The sequence below is a fragment of the Rhinopithecus bieti genome, unplaced genomic scaffold (assembly GCF_001698545.2).
Source record: "Rhinopithecus bieti isolate Rb0 unplaced genomic scaffold, ASM169854v2 scaffold_12049, whole genome shotgun sequence".
Taxonomy (NCBI): domain Eukaryota; kingdom Metazoa; phylum Chordata; class Mammalia; order Primates; family Cercopithecidae; genus Rhinopithecus; species Rhinopithecus bieti.
The window spans coordinates 879,721-899,490 of NW_016807278.1; positions in this window are offsets into that span (position 1 = coordinate 879,721).

Genomic DNA, 19,770 nt, shown 5'->3' on the forward strand with positions numbered 1-19,770 from the left:
AGGCGTGGTGTGGGGAGGGGCGGTCCTTAAAGGGGAGGACGCACGGTGCCGGGAGCTGGGAGGACCGCGGAGTAGGCTGGGGCTGCTGCCTGGGGACAGGGAGAGAGGACGAAGAAATCCTAGTTCTTAACCAAGGCCATGCAAAGGGAGAGGGGAGGCGTGTCAAAGGAGCTGCTTAATTCAGATGGAAAATCCACTCCTCTCCAATTGTCTGGGCCTCAGCGTCAGCGAATTGGAAGAAGGGTGTATTTCCAAGGAGAGGGATGGCTCGTAGGTGTCCAGCTAGATGAGACTTCGCGGGGGAGCTGGAATCGTCCCAGGAAAAGGTGTGAGCCAAACGCGGGTGTATTAAATATTTCCCTAACTTCAACATTTTCCTCTGAGGTTTTTTGCATCTCTTTTCTCATTAATGTATTGTTTTTCAGTAAAGACGTATTATTGTGTCAGGAGCACTTTACTAATTATACCTTTGAACATGTTTTCATGTAAATAAACTAAAAAGGATACAGGGTGGCAAGAGGATGGGTTGAGATTTGGGCCGCCTGAATTCCCGCCATCCTTTGCCACGGATTGGCTGCGTGAGGCTGAACAAGCCTTGCACCTCTCTCTCCGTGGGAAGAACAGCGAGAGTTTTTCAAAGGTTGTGGGCAGAGTCAGAGGAGATAGTGAAACTGAAGGGGAGGGCCTAGGGAATGGCTTCTGATTTCTGATGTGGAAAAATTAATCCGTAAGAAATGGGTTAGCCCCGTGTATCTCAGGAAAAGCCCAGGGATCTAGCTGGACCCTACATAGAAGCTGCCAGGAGGCCTCCACACACATTCTGATGGGGTTCGAGATGACCAAGTGCATCCCTGCTGACCTCCTCCCACTTCTGACTGACAAACAGTTGAGAAATGGCAGGCGACCCAGACAGGTGAACACAAAACCTCAGCTTAAGTCTTGGTAAGGCCAGTTAGAGAATGAGGCTTGACCTATGGCCACACATTCCCCCTGATAGGTCCCCCAAAACTCCAGAAAGAAGACAGCACCTCCGGAAGGGGCCCTTGGGGATAGAACTTAGGTAGGTAAGGCACAAGTGCCAATGTCTCTTCCCTCATTCGCCTTTCTCAGAAGATGCTTGTGGAGGCAGGAATGAGGGGGAGAGTGAGGGGCGGGACTTACCCTCCCAATGCTGTCCTTTCCTGGGGCAGGCAGGGCTCTGTAGACCAAGGAGAGACATGGTTTCCCGGACATGAACATTTGCTCTTCTCAAGCAGCATCTGCTTAGCTCCATGTACAAGGTGCCATGCTGAGCCCTGCAGCGGTGGATGGTGTCAATCTGGTGGGGAAGAAGACAGATACCAGTGGCACAGAGGGTATGGTAGACACCTTCCTAGGAGCCCGAAGCACAGGGATTCTCTTCTGTCTGTAGCAGCTAGCAGCTTCCTCCTGAGTCTACAGGATAGATATGGTTAGACAGCTCCCGGGATTCCCTTGACTCTTCAAAGACAAAGACACTACCTAAGGCCAAGGGGATGGGAAAACACCTTCACTCCAACACTTCTATAGCACTGCTGTCATCTCCCAGAAGCACACACAGGAGATGCCCAAGGACAAGAGGAACTCAGGGGTGGGAAGGTGGAAGGCTGCAACTGCTCAGGCTCTGGTCTGGGGCTGCTCTGGAATCTGAGTTGGTCTTTTTTCTCTTTGCAGAGTCACTGGAGGCTCCCTATGGCTTGGTGTTGAGGTATCACCTGTTTTTCTCCACAAAGCTAGAAAGAGAGTAACTTCTTTCTGCCTTTTCGGAGGCAGCAAGGCACAGCGGTAAGATGACAGGATCTAGAGACAAATGAGCTGAAGCCAAGGCTGTCCTCCAGCTGGGTTACCTTGAGCAAGACATGTAACATCTCTCAGTATCTGAAAAGAATAGAGAAAACAATAAAATCTACTTTCAGGGCTGAGAGAGAATAAAATGAAATAGTAATTATGAGAACACATCCTAAAGCATAAACTATAAATTATCATGAAATATTAAATATCACCATTATTTGGACATTGTTGGCTTGCTCCTCTGCTCTGTGCCCATGGCCTACGGATCTATTCCTGATATCAAAGCCGCTTTCCTACCAAGCTGGAGCTCTGGGGAGATGGTGAAGCCCTATGACCTAGGAATAACAGGACAACTGAATTCCCACCTGAGAGTCCTCCCAAGTTGCAAGAGCCAAATAGGCCTAGGGGGTACACAGGGACTCTGAGGGTACATACATAGTGGATAGAGATTATATGAACTGTGCACACAGCACTAGAAAACACACACATATATGAACACAACACATAAGCACAGCGTGCCGTGTAACAGAATAAACGCCTAGTGGATGAATAATTGAGGAGTGAGATGTGCTAAATGCAGAAGCACTGGACAAGAGATCTTGAGTCTTAAGTTCCATTCTGATACTGTCTCGCTATGTAACCTCATGAGAGCCCCTTGCTCCCACAGTTCCTTCCTTCTCATCTATAAAACAGTGACAATAATATCTGCCTTGCCTACTTTGTAGGGCTTGTGCAAGGATAAAATAAAATACCCACAGGAAGCAGTCCAAAGTCCTATTTGTGTAACACCAGGCTCTCAGCCATCTGTAATGAACTACTTAATAAACAGTTTTTATGGATGTGTAAAAGTGCTTCAAAACTTGAAAGTCTATGCAAATAGAAAGTCCTATTTTTGTCTACTATTAATATGCAAACACATATGACATACAATATAGTACACACAATGACAATTTAAGGACCTCAGGTACATAGAAATGGATTAATTATAATCCTTGATTCATGACCCACTCTCATCATTGGATCATTGATCCATGCAGCTCCACTTTTATTGTTAGTTAATAATTATTTTTAATAATGCAGTAAGCACCTGTGAATCCACTACCCAAAATAAAAACTAGAACTTCGACAATAATGTACACCTAACTAGATGATTCCTCCATCCACACTCCCCCAACTCCTCTGTTTCCCTGGCCCAAGACCCCATCATCCTGAGTCCTATGTTCACCTTTCCCTTGCTTTCCTTTTTATATAGTTTTATTTCATGAAGGCATGTTCAAATGTATCATAAAAGATGAAACTCAAATCATCTTAAAAGGGAGGTGGCCAAGGGTGGCTTTAGCAGCAAGACCAGGTTAAAATAAGAAAATGCCTTGTCATAGTTTCAAAGTATTCCTCACCTTCTTATGATGATGCTGATGATGCTGCTGATGATGATAATGATGATGATGATGATGATGATGACAATGTTTGTTGAGTGCTTCCTGAGTGCCCAACACTGTGCTCATCCCTCTACCTGCATTGTCTCATTTAAATCTCATGACAATCCGTGGCCGAGATTGCTAGTTGGGTGGGCTAATACCTTTTTTCCCTCTCTTTGACAGTAAAGAGACCCCCATATTTAGCTAAGCATAAGACTGCCTGGAATAAAAATTACATTTCCCACTTGCCCAGCCTCCATTACAGCTGGTTGCCTTCATAAGATTAAGTTATAACCAATGACTTGTAAATGGAAGTGGTTTATGGAAAGAGGTAGGTCCTTCTTCTTCTCCTTCTCTTTTTTCTTTCCTACTGGCTGGAATAAAAATTTCACAGCTGGAGCCATCTTGGATTGTGAAGTGGAGGTTACAGGTTGAGGAAGACAGAACAAAAGGACAGAAGGAGTTTGTATCCTGGTGAGCCTAGATCCATCATATCAGCACTGAACCACTTATCCAGACTTTTATATGAAAGATCGATAAATGGCCTTCTTGTTGAAGTGACTGATGGTCTAGGTTCTCTGTCACTCACAGCCAAACCTTATCCTACTTTTATACAGCCCTATGAGGTCTGCACTGTTATCCTCACTTATCTGTTGTCTAAACAAGAAAACTGAGTCCCAGAGAAATTAAAGAACTTTCCCAGAGTCATTCCACTAGCAAAGGACAGGACCCAAGTCTTTCTGACCCAAAGTCCAGGCTCACAGTCCTTACTGTAGATCCTGAGCAGACATACACTCACATATCCTTCTTAATGTCAGAAATACTGTATCTGCTATTTCTGGGCAGGAATTGCCTGAAGAGGTATGGGCTATTCTTTCCATTTTAGAGCAACATAAATTTTCCACACCTCAATTTCCTTCCATCTTGGCCTAATTGTTACAGAGTATAGGTCTATGTTAATTTGCATGACTGGGTTATATGATAGGATACATTGTGACAATCTTTTTCTTCAAGATTCCCCCACCCAGCCTTCACACCATCAGGGAGTTTAAGTTTCCTGTTTTACTATGACGTGGCATTATGAATGAGTGACAGAGGGTGGAAATTTATGGAGGTGGATTTCTTGGAAATTTTCAGCTAACACTCTCTTGATGAGAGAGGATCATCCACAGGCTGGCAGGTCTGCGCGTGAACACAGATAAAGCAGCCTTTGTATCCACTGCTACTACCACAAACAAAATATTGCAAGAAGGAGCATGATTTACAGAAGAAGCTCTGTCCACTAAAAACCCACCCTTGGAAAGAAAAATGGCTCAGAGCCAGAAAGAAATAGTCTTCCTGTCATAGGCTAGTATTTCTGTGATAAAATGAGAAATTCCCCCAAAGCAAAAGTGACAGATATATATACATATACATAAGACTCATTAGTCACAAAAATTTCTGGCCCAGAAAATGACCTCAAAATATTGGTCAGGATGGTCTCTATCATCCCTTCTATCTTAGCTCTTTCTGAAGATGCTAACGGCTGCCTCACAGAAAGGAATTCTACCCAAAGCAAGTGCCATTGGTAATGCCCTATTTAAGACATCCCAGAGGGGAAAAATGCTTCCCCACCCACGATGCCCTCGGTGCCCTCATCTGCACTTCATCCTTTGATAGTTTAATGCCGTGGAAGGGAACAGCTGGGGCAGTGGCAAAGAATGCGAATAGAAAGAGAAAGAAGGAAGTACCCAAAGGGGAACAGAAACTTCACCTCTGCACATCAACAGACATAATATGGTCCAAAGGGACTACAAATGAGAGTAATTAGGACTACAGTATGCCTAAGTCTTTTTTTTTTTTTTTTTTTAGACAGAGTATTGCTTTGTTGCTCAGGCTAGAGTGCAGTGGCACAATCTTGGCTCACTGAGACCTCTGCCTCCCGAGTTCAAGCAATTATCCGGCCTCAGCCTCCCGAGTGGCTGGGATTACAGGCACCTGCCACTACACCTGGCTAATTTTTGTATTTTTAGTAGCGATGGGGGTTTCACCATGTCGATCAGGCTGCTCTCGAACTCCTGACCTCAGGTGATCCACCTGCCTTGGTCTTCCAAAGTGCTGGGATTACAGGCGTGAGCCACTGCACCCGGCCAGGATGCCTAATGCTAAATCCACGGTTTACAATGGGAAATGTAGGGAAGAGAGGCAAATATCCAGCCGTATTCAAGAAGGCTTCCAAGGCTGTTGTCCTTGTATTAAAAAGCATTGCCCTCCAACCTAGCTTACATCTGGCATATCAGTTGCTACTTAGATGAGTAACAGCCTGGATAATGATTGGGAAAGGAGGAAAGGAAAGGGGGAACTATCTAGGAACACAATCAAGATGGGTCAACGAAAAGGATCATTATCTTCTTACCTGGTGACCTGGTGATGCCTGGAATTTTCTCCCTTGCTTAAGATAAGTAAATGGAAGTGGAAAGGTAGAAAAGGTAGGGGAGAGATATACACATGTGTATGTGAAATGGGTAGAGATTTCCTAAGGGTATAATGAGCCATAGCTCCACATGAGAACGTAACTTTAAGGCAGCAGAGCATGGTGGAATCAAATTCTGGGTTCTAATCCCACCCCATCACTCACTACTATACTTAACTGCACTTCATTGTTGTACTGTTTGTATAATGAAGGATTAAATAATACTCCCTAGATTAAATACAGGGTAACATTTTCAATGGTTTCAGACACATAGTACTTGGCCTCTATAAATGTGAGCAGTTACTATGCAGCAGGTACTTTCATAGTAACCATCTCATTCAATCCTCTCAACAATGCTCTAAGGAGTAGTATTTCTGGCATTTTGATCACTGAAAACACTGTGGCTCAGAAAGGTTAAATAACTGGCCAGTCATCACACAACTAGATGGGGAAGACATGTTTCCACATGTGTCAGAGCCTATGTTCCTAAATGCTCTTGAAAGTGGTCCAGCTCCCTGACACCTGCCAGGCTGACCTGGGGAAGCCATCTCAGCCCATGTGCATGGCTCAGGAGAAGGAGACAGTCTGCAAGTGCAACTGACTCAGAGCTTCCAGAGACTGTTCCTACCACTAAGATAGACAGTTAAAGGCAATGAATAGAGTCATTTGAGCATTAATGGGTTTGGAATCTTAGCATTTGTAAACTTTTGAGGAAGTACCTAAATATTTGAGGTATATGTGATATCATTTATGTAGTATATGTGTATCGTATATACATATATAAACACATTATATATACACTATATATAAACACACTATATGTGAGCAAAAACAAAACAAAATATAGTGTGTGTATATATATACACACCATATATACACACACTATGTATATACACTATATTTTGCTCTGTTTTTGCTCATTCCATGACAGATCAAAGTAGGACCTAATTTTTCCTCCCACATTTCTTATGAAGCAGTGAAACCTACAACATTGTAGAGACAAAAGGGACATGTACAGCTAGATCTGCACCTTTCTTCCAAAGACCACCTCTACACCATCATATAGACAGGTAGGTGTGTGACTTTTAAAACTAGGCTCTCAACCCAGGTACGGTGGCTCACACCTGTAATCCCAGCACTTTGGGAGGCTGAGGCAGGTGGATCACTTGAGGTCAGGAGTTTGAGGCCAGCCTGGCCAACATGGCAAAAACCTGTCTCTACAAAACATACAAAAATTAGCCAAGCGTGGTGGTGTGCACCTATAGTCTCAGCTACCAGGGAGGCTGAGGCAGGAGAAATCACTTGAACCCAGGAGGCGGAGGTTGCAGTGAGTGGAGATCACACCATTGCACTTCAGCCCTGGTGACAGAGCGAGACTCCATCTCAAAAAAAAAAAAAGAAAAGAAAAGAAAAAGAAAAGTAAAAGAAAAACTAGGCTCTCAGAACTTCCGGTGCACATTTATTGTACCACAAGAGGCTGGGTGCAGTGACTCATGCTTATTATCCTGGCACTTTGGGAGGCCAAGGCAGGAGGATCACTTGAGACCAGAAGTTCAAGACCAGCCTGGGCAAAAGAGCAAGCCTTTGTTTCTAAAAAAAAAAAAAAAAAAAAAAAAATTGCTGAGGATGGTGGCAGGAGCCTGTAGTCCCAGCTACTCGGGTGACTGAGGTGGGAGGATTGCTTGAGCCTAAAAGGTTGAGGCTGCAAGGAATCATGATGGCCTCATGCTTCTCCCACCTAATGGACAACAGGAGCCCCTCCTGACCCAGAGAGGTCAACAGGGGCAGGCCCTCTGTGCTATTTGGTTAGCCTTGTATTTGGAAGCTGACAGGGAGGGAATGGGGCAGTGCTAGCGCCATGGGTACCCAGGATTCTCCTAGATGGATGCCAGACACGACTTCCATATTGTGTAATACACAATAGGCATTGTGCATTGATCTTAGTACTTTTGTTTCTTTTTTTGAGACTGAGTCTTGCTCTGTTGCCCAGGCTGGAGTGCGGTGGCATGATCTCAGCTCACTGCAACTTCCGCCTCCTGGGTTCAAGTGATTCTCTATCTTGTGCCTCAGCCTCCCAAGTAACTGGGACTACAGGCGCATGCCACTACATCAGGCTAATTTTCATATTTTTAGTACAGACAGGGTTTCACCATGTTAGCCAGGCTGGTCTCAAATTCCTGACCTCAAATGATCTGCCTGCCTCGGCCTCCCAAAGTGCTGGGATTACAGGCATGAGACACCGTGCCCTGTCATACTTCATCTCTTTAAAAACGTTTGTCTCCTTTTTATTCTACATTCTTATATTTATAGAGTGTGTTGAAGTTTGCACAACACTTTCACATACATTGCCAATAGCTCCCTATTGACCAAAGTCCAAAGCCTGAGAGGAATTTCTAGCCCTTAAATCTGCCTCTTACCTTACATCTTGACACCCTCCCCTACAAACCGTATCTTCTTGCTGGTGCTAACCACCTGCTGCCTCTAAACAGGCCATGCAGTTTCTTGTCTCTCTTCGTTCCTCTTTTCATTAAGCCTTTCTCCTGTGTGGTTTTCCTCCTCCACCTGGAGAATTCTTGCCCATCCTTAGAGGTCCAGGTCAAATGTCTCCTTCTCAGTGAGAGCTTCCTGCATCTATCTCTCCGTTTCTGAGCCCCAGGGCACCACGCTTAAACCTTCTTAAGGCTATCCCCATTAGAATGGCTATTACTAAAATAAAAACAAACCCAGAAAATGAGTGTTAGCTAAAATGTGGAGAAATTGGAACTCTCGTGCACTGCTGGTGAGAATGCAAAATGGTGCAGCCATTGTGGAAATAGTATGGCCGGTCCTCAAAAAATTAAACATAGAATTACCATATGATTTAGCAATTCCACTTCTGGGGATATACCAAAAAGAATGAAACAGATATAGATACAGGTATAGATATATATGACTCCATCTCAAAAAAATAAAGGAAATTCTGATACATGCCATAACATGGACTAACCACGGAAATATTGTGCCAATAAAATAAGCCAGACACAAAAAGACAAATATTATATGATTCCACTTATCTGAGGTACCTAAGTAGTCAAATTCACAGACACAAAAAGTCAAATGTCCTTCTAGGCCTGGATAGAAGCTCAGGCCCATCCTCCTCCATCCAGGACCATCACACTCAGCAACACAACCCTCATCGTGCAAGATTCTGTGTCATTCAGACACTCAGAAAATCTCAAACCCAAGTAGCCACCTGCCTTTGTCAGCCCCTTCTAAGCCTGAAGTCTGGCCCATATGAGGCCTTTTCCATGCAGCTATCCCACTCTCCCTTCCACCATGAGGACAGGGGCCAGAAATTCTCTATATCTGACGTACAAGAGGTTTACAAGACCACAGAATTCTTTAAAAAAAAAATTTTTTTTTTAATACATTCACATGGTACAAAATGCAAAAGCCCTAAAGGGCATCTTGTAAAATTTCTCCCTGGCCACCTAACCCCTCAACCACCCAGTTCTCCACCCCAGTTTCTGTGTATCCTAGAAGTATTTAAGACAGTTCAACCTTCCATTTAGGAACTAGCAAGAACTGTGCTTGGCCTAAACATCCAGGAGACCTGATCCTACACTCAGAAGTCACATTGTGAAGATGAAGGCCCTGGACCAGCTTTTACAGCCTGTGGGCCAGTGCCCCTTCAGGGCAGGCTTCATTCCTGGGTGCCCAGGATCAAGGCCTCTGCACAGGAGCCTAAGGTTTCACCTGGCATTGATGAGGGACATGCATGATTCTCCCTCAAGAAGGAAGGCACAGGGAGTGCAGGATGACAGCCAAGGGTGGGAGTCAGACACATGAGTAGGGAAGAGGGTGGGGAAAATCCTGGAAAAGAAGAGGTGATGGAGGAACCTAGTCTGGTTGGGAGATGGGGGCTGATGGTTGCCCACTCGTGTCTGCAGAGCCAATTGGTGCCAAGGCCCCTGTAATTCAGGCCAAGAATGACTAGAAGGGTAGCAAAGATGGACACGTGGGCAGCCTCTCCCGTGGGCCTTCCCCAAGCAGGCCAAGGCCGAGCAAGAGGTGTTTCTTCATGTCTTGGTGTAATCACACAGCTGCCTCAGCCACAGAGCTCCGGCCTGCGTCACTCCCCAGGAATCTGGTTCTTGTTTACCATGAAGAAGTGTGGTTATTACAGGGCCTAGTGGCCCTTTTCCAGCTTCCCCAGAGAGTTTGTGGGAGAGCTGAGGGCCTGGGAAGGGGAGCCTGGCCCAAGAGGGATTGCTGAGTGGGAGGAGCAGCAGGCTTCCCTGGGGATCTGCCCTCCCAGGGCTCCCTTACCAAAAGGAGCCCTAGAAGAGCCTGGCGGGATTCCAGGGGTCTTTCCTTGGCGGAGACACCTGGGGCCTATCTTCCTACGGAATTCGGAAAGAAAGAGCAAGGAAGCAGAAAAAGCAAATGGAGAGAACGGGTGAGGAACAGGACCAAGGACCAGCAGAAATTGAGTTCAAACTTACTGTATGTTCTGCTCTTAACATTAAGAGTTAATGTTTAATTCTTTAAGAAATCAGAGAATTAAGAAATTAAGAAATAAGAGAAACCAGATCAAGAAATAAGAGAAACCTGGGGAGGAGATCAACCCTCTGACGAGATTTATATTCTGCTAACTTTGTGCCTATCCCTAGTGACTTGACCAGCGCCTGTCACAGAATATGGTATTTGTATTTTTGCTGGATGGATGAAATGGAGGATGGTGAATGGCACATAGAGAAAGACAAATTTAAAAGGTCACGGTAATAGCTCTCATTTAGTGAGCACTTATTATGTTCCTACAATGCCTGTGATTCCAGGTGTTGACTCAATCAATGCCCCATAACAACCCTGCAAGATAGGTGTTACTAATATCCTTCCAGGGGCCCAGATGAGGAAACTGAGGCCCAGTGAATTTAAGCAACTTAAAGTAAGGCCTGGAGTGGGGATCTGAATGCAGGAAGCCGGGACCTAACACCTGTCTTCTCAGCCACCATGTTCTCCTGAGCAGGGAGTAAGACTTACAACTGCTGCAATTTGGGATAAAAAGCTCCATACTAGAGTTGTTCTTCCTCAATCAATTACCTTGTTATGATCCTCATCCTCCATCCCAGCCCCTGGATGGGCTTCGCTGGATTCCTATTCTAGGCTCAGAAAAAATCATAGCGAGAATAAGACAGTTATGTTTTTCCCAACCCAAAATTCCAATAATCTATTAATCTAGCTCAAGATCTTGGTATGAGAGCCATAAAAATGGTGTGGGCCCAGGGACCAGAACATGAGCCCAATGCCCTGCACAGCTGAAATGCTCTTTCTTTCTCTTTCTTTGCTATCCCCTGCAGATGCCTTTTTCTCTTCTGTTCCCTATGCATTTTTTTTTTTTCAGAATATTGTCCAAATGAGGAGGTGTTTCTGAAACACTAACTTGGTTCATTTACTCCCCACATAGTTGCCTGCTCTTTTCTCCCTGGGAAGTTGAACTAACAAGGTAGTATGAAAATCAGGTCATTGTCACTGTTGCAGTGTTTCCAGAGGCCATGGTGCTGAAAATGGAAATGTCAAAGTGGGATAATTACATCGGCCCTGAAGCCCTGTTTTCTAACTACCATTTATCCATAATCGATTCCTGAAAAAGACAAAGGACATGAATAATCTACCAAGCAGATGGAGCCTCAAGCAGTGAGGCAGAAGAGAAAACATGGTCCCCCGAAGGGAAAAGGAAGAAAGGCCTGGGGGCCCAGGGAATGTGTCTGCCCTGGAGACAGACCCGGTGATCAAGAAAGGCACACAGCTCAGACCTGGCCTGGGCAGATAAGGCATGTGTGGTGAGAAGTAATTAATCATTGGACTTCTCCTTTAACGTCTTCTGACAGCCATGAGAAGCTCTCTCTAGGAAATGGGGAAGGAAGTAGTAAGGAAGAACCCTGAGGATATCACATGAAGCAGGAAGCTTGGGCATAAAAATAAGGTTGAAAGATCACAAGTTCTAGAAGCTGTTTATTTAAAGACACTCCTTGTAACACACAAACACACACACACACACACCACACACCACCAGAAGTTGTTAAAGCTTGTGGTGGGGCTACAATTTTCTTTGGCCGGTTTCTTCTTTGCCTTTAGGTCCAGCTGAGGGGACACAGTCAGCCACGTATCACTGGGCATTTTAGTCAGTTTCACTTCCTGTTTCTCATGCTGAAAACGTAATAATCATCGTAATGATAATAATAATTCTGCAGCCTTGCCTCTGGCTTCTATTTATATAGGGCCTCCCAGAAATGTGTGCATCAGTGGGAGGGGGAGTAGAGTACATCTACTCCATCAATCAACAGCTGAGGGTGGAGGCAGGCTTGGAGGAAAGGGTGGGGACATAGAAATTAGCAATGGAAATTATTAAACTCATTTTTTCAAGAGGGGGAATCTAAGTGGTTTGGTAACTCCCCAAATGGCTATTCTTACCTTAGAGACATTTATAAAGCCTTTCTCCCAAGATCCTCTAAAAATAAATCATTCCCAAACACTCTTCACCCTTCAGCCTGTCCCCAGTCAAGTTAATCTTTGTGATCTGAGGCCCCAAAACATTTAAGCTAACTTCCCAGAGTCCCTCAGCAGGTCAGGAGGGAAGACAGGACAAGACTAGGCTTCTTCTACATCTATCAAGAGCCGTAACAAGGAAGGGAATTTCCAACTTTATGGGGAACTTGCAAACTTGTCAGGAAAAAGTACAACTGCTTCTGCTAAGGAAAAAAAAATGCATAGTTCTTGCAGATTTAAAACCCTAGGACAATGAGAGAGAGTTCTCTCTTACTAAGAATGTGCTGCGAATGTCCAAGATTAGAATAGGGGTAGGAGGGGCAGCTTTCAGACTTTGGTCAAAACAACAGCTTCGCGTAGAGGTATTGAGCCAGTATTTTATTGAGCCAGTATTTTAATTTTTTACCGCCTCTAAAGGGTTATACTCGAAGGACAAAGGTTGAACACTCCACAGGCTCAAGAGAATGAGATGGGAGTGGAGGGAAGCGGGGGAGGAAGCCATTATCTTGATGACAATGGTGACATAGTCATCCTTTAGATCCTGCCCTCCCTCCCCTGGGGATCTGAGAAGGGGAGGGGGGAGGAAGCAGGTGGTTTCAGGGTCCTCTCTATATGAACCAAAAAGGCAGGTAAAGAAAAAAAAATGAAACCACCAGAGACAGCCTCTAATTAATTGAATTAAAATTAAATGAAAAAAAAAAAAACTCCCTCTCAGACACAAAGACACACAAAGCACACAGACACACCCTGAAGCACTAGCTAGCTACACTAAAGATCAAGAGAGGATGTGATATCACCTATGTATTTATTGTGATAATTATTGTTGTTGGAGTTTTTTCCCCCAAAGGACAATCATAAGCCTGGGGCTCCATGGTAAGTGACAGGTTAGAAATGCGAAAATGAGAAAAGCCCACTGTGACCCTTCGAATAATCAACCTCAGGCTGTCAGGTGTCGAACCAGTGCAAGGAGGGAACAGTAATGATATCAAACACTTCCACAGCATTCTCTATGTGCCAGGCACTGTTCTAAGCACTTTCCACATATTTTCTCATTCAACACTTGCAATAACCCTGTGAAATAGACTACTACTATTGGGACATTATCATTCATATGCATTTCCACCCTGGCTGTCTTGGCATCTCTGAGCCTGTAAAAGATAAGTTTCTTTAGTTCCCTACCTCTGTTCAGGGCCATTTATCTCCTTTGCAGGACCCAGTGCATGCAGAGAACCTTGTTCAGAAATTATTAAGAATTCCAAGCAGGGCGCAGTGGCTTACACCTGTAATCTCAGCACTTTGGGAGGCCAAGGCAGGTGGATCATGAGGTTAGGAGATCGAGACCATCCGGCTAACATGGTAAACCCCATTCGGTACTAAAATACAATAAAAAAAAAAAAAAAAAAATAGCTTGGGATGTGATGACGGGCACTCCGTAGGTCCCAGCTACTTGGGAAGCTGAGGCAGGAGAATGGCGTGAACCCGGGAGGCGGCCAAGATCGCGCCACTACACTTTAGCCTGTGTGACAGAGCGAGACTCTGTCTCAAAAAAAAAAAAAAAAAAAAAAAAAAGGAATTCCAAGTGAGTATTAAATCCACACAGGGTCCTTATAAGTGCAGGTCCCTGTGCAACTGTATGGCTTGCATGCCCATGAAGCTGGCCCTGCATAGAATCTCCCCAAATCATTGCACAGAACAATTCTGCTGTCTTCTGTTATCCTACCCTGGTGCATGCCCAACTCCTAAACAAGGAAAGAGGAGGGAGAAAAACCTACCCCAGATACATTGGCTGTGTGTGAATGGCTTTGTTGAAGAAGGTATTCCTCAGTTAAATGAAAGTTTGAGAACCATGATCTAGATGATGTTTTTCTTCTCTTCCTATCCTCCCCCATACCTAGAAGACAATACAAATGATTTGTTAAGATCTCCCCCATTGTTGTTTTAGGAGGTTTGTCCTTTTATTCACCCCTCTCCTCACATCCCACATCCAATCAGCTGGCAATTCTTGCTGACTCTATCTCAGCAAGGTCTCCTGTATCCTGCCCTCTTTTCCATCTCCCCTGCCACTGCCCTAGATTTCTCTCACCTAGAATATTCCACTAGCTCACTAACTAGACTCCTTACCTTCAACCCTTTATGATGCTTGTTATACTTGGGGTTTTATTTGTCACTTTTGAGGCTTTTTTTCTCCCAGGCTGTCAATTTCTCAAGGGCAGATACTCCATTCCCAGTCACCTGTGCCCCACTCAGTAGCCCCGAGAGGAGCAGTCTGTGATTGCTGAGTACATGTGCAATGACTTCCTTGCAAATATCGCTCCATCAGGCTCACGTTCTAGACAACAGCTCAGCCTTTTGAACTCTCAGTCTAGGGAGTTCCTTTGTCTTAAATTCTAGAGAAAAGCATGACATCCGAAGTCCTATCTCATACTACAATAAAAATGTAGCCAATTGGAATGATTAGGAGGGTTTACTTCCCAATGTACAATAAGGCATGGTAATAATTATGAGAAGCTGTGGAGCGGACTAACGGGTGTTTCTTGCTTGGAAGGCTGGTTTGACTTGGCTTCAACCAAAAAAGGCAGAAAGGCCTGACTTCCATAATCTTCACTACCCATAGCAAAGTCATTGGTCTGTTTAAACAATCAGGATTGTTTTAAAGAATAATGGCCTTGAGTACTACTTTAGGGAAGAAACCGCAATCAAAGATGGTTTACCTCAACATTTCAAAAAGTCTTACTGGTACCCTAATCTCATTTTAAAACCAGCCTAAATTACCTTGGATCCAGAATATGAGAACCATTCTATATCAGTTAGGATGCATGCAGCTGAAAAGACAACTGGCAATGGCTTAAATAATAAAGATGCTAATAGTTTCTTAATAAGACTAAAGGGAGGTGATCTTGGGTTGTTCAGCAGCTCAACAAAGTCCTCAAGCTCCATCAAGGATCCAGGTCTGACCGTCCTCTGCTTTGCCATGCTCAGCAGACAGGACATCTCCACCACCCAACTTAGCGTATCATTTCATTGTTGCAAGACGGCTGTAACAGCTCTAAGTATCACATCTTCACATGGCATGATTCAACAGAACAAGAAGAGAGGCAAGGGTGAAATAAAAAATAAAAGTAAAATTTTTAAAAAATTGAAGTCTTGGCTGGGTGCAGTGGCTCACTCCTATAATCTCAGCCCCTTGGGAGGCTAAGGCATGAGGATCACTTGAGGCCAGGAGTCCAAGACCAGCTTGGGCAACATACAGAGACCCCGTCTCTATAAAATATAAAAATAAATTAGCTGGGAGTGGTAGTGTGTGCCTCATCCCAGCTGCTCGGGGGGTGCTGAGGTGGGAGGATCGCTTGAACCCAGGTGATCAAGGCTGCACTGAGCTGAGACTGCACCATTGCACTCCAGCCTGGGCAACAGAGTAAGACCCTGTCTTAAATAAATAAATAAATAAATAAATAAATAAATAAATAAAGTTTCCTCCTATAACTATCTCATTTATCAAGGGAAAACTGTTTCCCAGAGAACTTCAGTTGGCTTCCCATAATGTCCCATTGGCCAGAAGTGGGTCACATGCCCACTCCTAAACCAATGGCTGCACAAAAGAACCAGAATGTCCCCCAGGTCGGGGAGGAACCAAACTTCCTCTGGCACTTTGCTACCGACCTGCTGAACCAGGTATGGGTTCTGTCGCAAGGAAGGAAAAGGGGGATGGGTTTTTCGTTCTGGTATTGTTTTTTAGAGAAAGAAGCTTCAACTGGGTTGCCCAGGCTGGACTCAAACTCCTGGGCTCAAGGGATCCCTCGGCCTTGACCTCCCAAAGTGCTGAGATTACGGACACGTCACCGGGCCCAACAAGCGAGGGGGATGGTTTTGAGTAGGGAACAGCATTTGCTCCATTTCCACTCAAGTGACACCTTCCCCTGAATCTGTAACATCTTTAAGTATTTCTTGCCCGCAGTCCTCTCCCTGATGCCTGCCTGGTTTCCTCTTGTTCGTTTCCTAGCATACTCACTGCAGGAGCAGTTTAACTGTACTTCCTGTCTCCACTTCTTCAACTCCTGAGCACTCAACTCTTCTGAAATTCAGCTTTTGCCTCGGCCACTCACTCCTCTGATCTCCTTATCTGAGCTCACCATCTCAGTTTAGATCTCTCTGCTGAATTTCACTTTGCCCCAACCCTTCCTTCTTCCTTCAAAACTCTGTCCTGGGCCTCTTTGTAGCACAGGACCCTGTAAGATTATCAGGACCTCACACTCTGAATTCTACTTCTAAATCCTTGCCCACTTCTTCTCAGTTTCCTTTAGTTGCTCTTCTCCCCTACTTCCCTCTAAAATGTCAAAGTTTGTCAGGGGTCCTCCCTTGACTGTCTTTACTAATCATTTTATACTATTATTTCCCAGGTTTCAACTACCAGCTAATCTACACTCATGACCCCCAAATCTACAAATTCAACCCAAAAACTTTTCTTAAACTCATACCCATAGTGGATTTTCACTACTATTTTCAGACAGTTTAAATTCAGTATCTACAGAACTGACTCTATCTACACCACACACACACATACACACTCCTTCATCCTGCACTCAGAGAAGGTACCACTCTCCATCTGGTTGCCATAGGCTGAAGCTGGTAGTCAACCTTGACTCCTCACTGTCGCTCACCCCCAATAATCAGTTACAATTCCAGCTAATGTCACCTCCCCACTGTTCCCTTCTCTCCATTCCCATGCCACTGCCCTGCTTCAGACATTCACTAGCTTCCATCTGGATTATGGCACCAGCCCCCGATTGCTTCTGGTCTTCCCCTTTCCAATCCATTCTCCCAGTATCACCCCAATAATTTTTTAAAATGCAGATCTGATCATTTGATTCCAGGGGACTTAAAAATCTTTGAATAGCTCTGCAGAGCCTAGAGAAATGGGCCAAACTCCCTAGAGTACATGGGACTCTTCACAGTCTTGACTCCTAAGTCATGAGCACTATTTATATAAACTGTAAGTGCTGTGTAGATTAGATTGAGGAGGGGACACATAGTGACTGGGATATTAGTTAAGAGACTATTCTAAAATACTATTTTAAAATCTCTGCCATCAGATTTGCAGATTTCATAAGCTCATATTGCCCCAAAACCTTGAATATTCATAGCACCCAGTGAATATTTACTGGTTTGAAATTGAAGTGCATTACTTTCCTTTGGGTTTTAACTTTTCCAACTACTTCACATGGTAGACAGAGTCATACATCCAATAGGGCATAGACCTTAGCCAGCTCAATTTCCACAAATAATTTACTCCATGCCTTTATCTTAGAATTTGGAGGTGAAAAACAAATGTGCCAAGTAATTGGAAGGAAGGGGTGGATGAAAGAGGCATTGTGAATGATGATAATTCCTGGCTATTATTAAGACTTGAGTGCCTATGACAAGCACTATGCCCTCTGTCCCAGGGGAATGTGGCCAAGTCCTCGGATTTGGAAATAGTAAAAGACATGATAGTTTCAGTTTAGTGGGTGAGAGAAGTGGCTTGTGTCAGTAACTATGCATCAGAGGCGAGGTGGGTGGTGAGGGTGAGGGCACGAGAAGAGAAAAAGGGAACACATAACATGCATAAGAAAACACAAATCCAGCCAGGCGCAGTGACTCACACCTGTAATCCCAGCACTTTGGGAGGCCGAGGAGGATGACCTGAGGTCAGAAGTTCGAGATCAGCCTGGTCAACATGGCGAAACCCCATCTCTACTAAAAAATACAAAAAAACAGCCGGGCGTGGTGGTTCACACCTGTAATCCCAGCACTTTGGGAGGCTGAGGCAGGCAGATCAGTTGAGGCCAGGAGTTCAAGACCAGCCTGGTCAACATAGTGAATCCCTGTCTCTATTAAACATACAAAAGTTAGCCGGGTGTAGTGGCACGCACCTGTAGTCCTAGCTACTGGGGAGGCTGAGGCAGAGAACCGCTTGAACCTGGGAGGCAGAGGTTGCAGCGAGCTGAGATTGTGCCACTATACTCCAGCCTGGGCAACAGAGTGAGACTCTGTCCCTGACCCCCCAAAAATACAAAAAATACAAAAAAATGAGCTGGGCGTAATGGCGCACACCTGTAATCCCAGCTACTCAGGAGGCTGAGGTAGGAGAATCACTTGAACCCAGGAGGCAGAGGTTGCAGTGAGCCAAGATCAAACCATGCACCACCGTACTCCAGCCTGGGTAACAGAGCGAGACTCCATGGCAAAAAAAAAAAAAAAAAAAGGAGAGAGAAGGGAAAAGAGAAAAGAAAACACAAATCCATCCAATGAAATAGAAATCGAGGAGGCTCAATTTCAAAATACAAAGAAAGTATCATTTCCCTTTCACATTTTACCAGCATTAGAATCCTAACTTGAAAGGGCTAAGGTTAGAGTTCAGAAAATAGGGAGGATTCTCATTGTTAGGAACTGACAATAAGTGAGGCAATGGGAAAAGGAACTGGCATTGAGAAGGGAAAGTCATTTCTGGAGATGTGTCTGTGAGATCTTCTAGTAGATGGAAGGGAGACAGAACTAACATCATTGAGCTTCTACTACTCTGAGGTAAAGGATCTCATGTACATTGCCTCATTCAAACTGCACATCATAAGGTAAGAATTGTTATTCCTATTTTGTGGCTCAACAACAACAAATGAGCCACATACTTAGTAAGGAATCGGGCCAGCACATGAACCCAGATCTTTCTGACTCCAAAGTGCATGCCCTTGTCAATTCATTGTGGCCATGAGCAGCTATAAAGTCTCCTTTCCCAGGGATGGCAAATCTCTCTGTCCAGATTCATTTATCAAACAAATCTTTATTAAGTGCTCGTTATATGTCAGGCCCAGGGCTAAGCTATGGGTTGGCTCTGGTTCTGATTTGAGGAGAGACATTCAGGACCCCTGGAGGCACTCTTCTTGCCAAAGAATTCAGCAACTATAGGAAATTGAGGAAGCCCCAGCCCCCTTCTCTGCTGTATTATCTGATTAATTCTCCTGGAGAAGGGGCCAGAACACAGTAGCCCACTACTCTTGTGCCCAGTCTAGGGAGACCAGAAGGAGAGAATACGTGCAGTTGAAAAGATAATTAGCAGTGGCTTAAGTCATAAAGAAGCTAATAGTTTCTTCATGGTTCTTGAATAGCGGCAGCCCAGTACAGAGTTTCTGTTGGGGATGATGAAAAAGTTCTAGAGACAGATGATGGTGATGGTTGCACAACATTGTTAATATACTTAATGCCAATGAATTGTACATGTAAAAATAATTAAAATGGTAACTTTAATGTTGTGTTTTGCCACAATAAAAACATTGAGGTACACCTAGCAAAACTCTCGAAAATAACTTTAAAACACACAGTGCAACATTGCTCCCGAAGAACTGACCTTTCAGACCATTCAGACAACTCAGTTCATTTTTGGTTTTTAAGCCAGCAGTACAAAAAGAAAACAAAAGAAGCTGTAGCAAAAGCTCCACTAACTGACCTGTGGAAAGAGAGTCATAAGCATGGGCAAAGTATCTCCCTTAGGGAGAAAAAGAATTTGTTCTGTCTTGTGTCCCACCAACAAAA